This window comes from Octopus bimaculoides, chromosome 6 (assembly GCF_001194135.2).
Source record: "Octopus bimaculoides isolate UCB-OBI-ISO-001 chromosome 6, ASM119413v2, whole genome shotgun sequence".
Classification (NCBI taxonomy): Eukaryota; Metazoa; Mollusca; class Cephalopoda; order Octopoda; family Octopodidae; genus Octopus; species Octopus bimaculoides.
The window spans coordinates 87,045,851-87,051,628 of NC_068986.1; the positions used below are offsets into that span (position 1 = coordinate 87,045,851).

Below are 5,778 nucleotides of genomic sequence, written 5' to 3' on the forward strand. Positions count from 1 at the left end.
AGAGAGAGAGAGAGAGAGAGGGGTGGCAGATAGTTAGGTGAAAAAGTAAGGTAAAATACAGATGAAGTGGAGAGAACTATAAAATGAACGTGAGATCAAAGAAGAGAGGAAAAAGATGCTAGGTGACAGGGTAACAATGTTTGGAAGTGATTAGTGACGTAATACTGGACAGAAGAAGAAAGAGAGAAAGAAAGAAAGAAAGAAAGAAAGAAAGAAAGAAAGAAAGAAAGAAAGAAAGAAAGAAAGAAAGAAAGAAAGAAAGAAAGAAAAAGAAAGAGAGGACGAGAGGAGGTTGTATATATTATATAAAAGATAAAAGGAGTAGAGCATGATACGAACACACGCAGACGCAAACAGAATTGCACAAAAACACATGCTCGTGCGCGTTCAGGTTTTAACTCTTTGTGTTTGTGGGTATGTACAAATGTGTATACGTGTGTCTGGGTGGTTATAACATCTAAACATAGGCATCAAGGCATATCTTTACATCATAAATACACACAGACATACATATAAAATACATGTTCATATCTGTCTATTTGTCTGTCTATGCCAGACTATATAGCATTTTGCTGTAATGGTATGTCGAAATTCTTTAACCGTTCGCCTGAATACTGTTGTTTTCTGTTGTATTTTTCAGTGTTAGTGGTAGTTTATCTCAGGATTCTAACTCCACTTTCTAGTAGGTAGGCGCCCCGTGTGCCCTTTTGATACATACATATGTATATATATATATATATATATATATATATATATATAAACTAGTAGTATTATAGCCCGATTTCATTCGGGTCTACTCAGGCCACATTTTTAAGATGAGCAATTTTGTCCTAAAAGTCACGCCTTTCAATTGAGCAAACTCAAAGTTGCCATTTCGGTTATCAATAAAATCGTCCATTCAAGTTGTAGACCAAAAGAGAAAGAAAGAAAGAAAGAAAGAAAGAAAGAAAGGTAACTACAAGGAGACTATTGATCAGTACGTTTAGAAAATATAAATACAGCAATATGGGAAGCATCTGGACTTCAAGTCAACACGTATATTCGACCATTCAGCAGAGTGCAGTCTATTCATAATCTGTGCTATACTGGCGGTAACATATATAGCGAAACGTATGCACATCGTTGCCGCTTTCGTGCAAACAAAGATCAGAAATCCCCGCCTTAAATCATAAAAATCTTCTTGTAATTATCTTGTTTTTTTCTTTCAAATATTGTAACAGTTACCGCTAATCATTGTTACTTTTCTGTAAAGCAAGAGGAGATTTAAAATAAATATCTACTACGAGTTTGTCATGTAGCGTCATTTATATACATATATATATATATATATATATATAGATATATATATATATATATATATTGATAGAGATATGGTGATAGATCAGTATGAATATACGTGCATGTATGCACATACACACACACACATATATATAATATATAAAACATATTTAATATATATATCTATATCTATATATATATATATATATATATATATAAAATCTAAGAGACTTAGGGGTTGAGGATTCAATCCACTAAGGGATAGTATCTATACAATATACTGCTTTGAGGGTACCCAATTATTGTTACACTAGTGTTATACCAAGTGTAATAAGTTGGTGCGGGTAAAAGGGGGGTCATTTTACCCTAAATTTATATAGCAATTAGAAAATGTAGGATAATATGCTGTACCCAACGACTTGCAGACTGTATTCCGTTGAATTAATTAACTTATTTTGTAACTAAAATGACAAAAAACCCACAAAATACAAATGTTTATGACAAACCATGTTATATTGACATTCGGGTTTACAAATATATAGTACATTAGGAATTTGAGAATAAACATAAACTTACAGCTGTTTCGGCCTAGCGTTGACATGCCCCATTCTATCCGAATAGCTCCTGCCGGAGTAATTAGCGGATGAAATGCTGAAATGGGGGTACATGCACGATTCGCTAAAAATTCCACACAAATATACAGTAAGAGATAAAAACAAAAATGAAATAGAAATGAAAATTAAAATAAAAATAAAAATAATATTTATTTGTTAATTTATTTATTTATTCATTTATTCATTCTGTCACACAGCACCTAGCATTGATGTCCTTCATTTCCTTAGTTACTGTTTCCAACTTGCTCTTTCATTCTGTTGAAGTATACATTCTCTTTCTTTTTTTCTCTCTTACTCTTTCTCAAATACGCCCGAAATATAAAGGTATTGTCAGATGTTTTCCTATTTTCCTTTTCCTTCCCCTATTTCAATACTCCAATGCTTCAAGCGACCTACAAAGCTCTTATATATATACTGGGTCATCTCATAAATAATGCATTTTTTAAAAATATGTCTTAGTCTTCAAAACTAAGATAAATTTTCCTTTTTTAATTTAAAATATACTCTCCTTCATTTAATCTAAAATATACTCTTCTTAATCTGATTATCATTTATTCCACAGTATTCAAAACCATTTGGACGGAAATAAATATGAATTCTGTATACGAGGTTTAATGCTAAATTTATTCAGATATCAGGGGATGAAAACAAGTTATTATAATTTGCTGAAATTACAAGATATGCTAAAACTGGTGGTCATTAGCTTCCAGACATTTATTAGCATGGTCAACCGCTGCTTGGGCAATGTTAGACAAAGTGTCCAGTGGGATCGCTGCACATGCTGTATTAATTTCTTCCGGAAGGACCACCTTGCAGCTGATTTTCAGCAGTATACGACTTCCTTTAAGATACCCCTTTTGTAACATTGTGCAAATGTTAAATCAGAACGTGTGAGGATTTCAGCTGCACCTCTTCGGCCTATCCAGTGTCACTGCATATTCCCATCCATGTAAGCTAGAACGTTTCTGCGGTATTGTGGAAGTGCGCCGTCTAGCTGAAGTAAATTTCAACATTTCCATAAAATGCATGCATGGCAGGTAAAATAGACATGTGAGGTATGCTTGACCAGTAACATTGCTTTTAAAGGAAAATGCTCCTTACAAAACACTTGATGTAATTCCACCTTAGAAGTTAAGCGTAGTAAATTGATTGCCGTGTCCACATGCTAAAGAAGAAAAGAAAATACAAAAAACCGTTACAGATACCTTGCATTAATTCCGTGATGTCTTGATAAAATTAGTATTAAAATATTTCTACAAGTTTCATTTTGGCAGATTCTGTGTGTGTGTGTGTGTGTGTGTGTGTGTGTGTGTGTGTGTGTGTGTGTGTGTGTGTGTGTGTGTGTGTGTGTGTGTGTGTGTGTGTGTGTGTGTGTGTGTGTAACCATGCGTGTTTGTGTTTATCAACTATCACTGCTTGACAGCCAGTGTTGGATTGTTTATGTCCACGCAAATTAGCGGCTTTACAAAAGAGGCCAATAGAATAATGCCAGGCATTAAAAAAGTGCTGGAGCCAATTTTGGGGCTAAACTCCTTAAAGCGATGCTCCAGCGTGACTAGAGTCCAATGACTAAAATAAGGAATAGCTAAAAGAAAGATAAAGATGATATGCATATATATGCACACAAACATATATGTATGCATACTCTTTTTTGCATGAATACATAGGAATGTATATATAACTACAATGATTCGCCCACATATACACATATATAAGGCGGTGAGCTGGCAGAAACGTTAGCACGCCGGGTAAAACGCGTAGCGGTATTTCGTCTGTCTTTGCCATCTGAGTTCAAATTCCGACGAGGTAGACTTTGCCTTTCATCCTTTCGGGTTGATAAATTAAGTACCAGTTGCGTACTGGGGTCGATCTAATCGACTGGCCCCTTACCCCCAAAATTCGGGCCTTGTGCCTAGAATAGAGAAGCACACATATAAATAATTGCAAATAACAAATTAGATTTTAATATAAAACTTTCGTTTTCATGAGAAACAATTGTAAAGAGTACACACACACACATACACACACAAGCGCACACACACACACACACACACACACACACACACACACACACACACACAAATGCATACATACACACAAACATACATGGCGCTGAGTTTAACGCAGCATGCCTTGTCTTAGCTATCATACGTCGTTCCTGGTTTCTCTCTTTCTCTCTCTATGTGAGCGTGTGTCTCTATGTGTTTGTACGTGAGTGTGTCTTCCTGGTAGCCTCTGTATGCGTATGTACACATGTGTGTCTGTTAATGTGTCCCTGTTACATCAAAATGGAAGAATCATATAATCTGACAGAGTGAAAAGTAAACATATAGATAGATATATAGATGGATAGATAGATAGATAGATAGATAGACAAGAAGGGAGAGATAGAGAGAGAGAAAGAGAGAGAGAGAGGGACATGTACAAAAACGTGAGTGATGGTGTAATATATACAATTTCTCTGTATGTAATCGATTTTGAAGCCTTCACTTGTTGGTAATAATGAAACAGTTGTGAAAGTTCATAGCACCAATGTTTGGTAAATATTGACCATTCATAGATTACATTTCATAGGGATTGTTTCTGACAGGATATCAAGCCATGTCCAGCAAGCAACTATCGTTTCTGATTGGTCAATTCTCTCCTTCTCTCCCACTTCTTTCCTTCTCCTTGCTCATATATAACATGTCGTTCACACCATCCTGGCATCTATACCCACACACCATCGGACACCAGCCAACAACAGCATATATATTACCGTATACACACACACGCACATACCCACAAATACACTTTCGCGCTCACAGAGGCATACATACACGCATACATATGCTACAGCATGGTACTACTCCACCGTATACCTTCCACAATCAAGAAACGCCTTCCAAACACCACCCAACCAGCCGACCGCCAACGTTCTCATCTACATCCGTAATAATCGATAACATTACACTTTCCATTACTAATAAATGGGATTTCTGGAAAATTCAGTTTGCTGTTGACGACGCGGAAGATGATGATGACGACGAGAGGATGATAGTGATGATGATAATTATGATGATGATGATGATGATGACGATGATGATGATGATGATGATGACGATGATGATGATGGTGATGATGATGATGGTGATGATGATGATGGTGACGTTGACGACTACGACGACGATGACAAAATAAATTATGGTGCAAAGATAATGACATTGTTGCTTGGTGATGCTGATAATGATGATTATGACGATGATGGTGATGATGACGACGACGACGACGACGACTATGATGATGATGGTGGTGACGATGATAATGGTGATGGTGATAGCGTACATATTGATAGATGCGTTGTTACCGGCTGCTGGTGATGGAGGTGATAGTGATGACGATGTAAATGATAATGATGATGATGATGATGATGATGATGATGATGATGATGATGATGATGATGACGGTGATGACGATGACGGTGATGACGATGACGATGATGTGTAATTACTTGATGATAATTTCTATTGTTTTTCTTTTTGTTTTTTTTTTTGTTTTGTATAAGAAAGATGTATTTGCAATGTAAATGCCTTGACGAAGACCTTACAAACTGGACCAACCGCTTGGCTTCTTTGCAACGTAACAATCGGAAGAAAATATATCTATGTCATATTCTAACACAATGCCGTGACAATAGCATATATGCCGTTCTGTACGTTTTGAAGAAGATGCTCAGCTAATGACTGGTTTGTTTTCAGGATAAACCTTAAAGACTACAAAATATTTCATAGCGTGGATATTATAGATGAGTCACTCAACGTTCTCTACCTCACAACGCACATAGCCGCCATCTTGCATCCTCAGTGGTATTACCATATAATGTAAGTCTGTATGCATTCATGAATAT

At 36.2% G+C, this 5,778-nt stretch overlaps 1 long non-coding RNA gene across 1 annotated transcript in view; it reads right to left on the bottom strand.

The window, feature by feature from the left end:
• Nucleotides 1-2,548: 2,548 nt before the first annotated feature.
• Nucleotides 2,549-5,778, bottom strand: part of LOC128248154 (uncharacterized) — a 62,518-nt gene continuing 59,288 nt past the window's right edge. The window contains exon 4 of the long non-coding RNA XR_008264445.1: nt 2,549-3,057. This is a non-coding gene — a long non-coding RNA (uncharacterized LOC128248154). The remainder of the gene's footprint in view (nt 3,058-5,778) is intronic.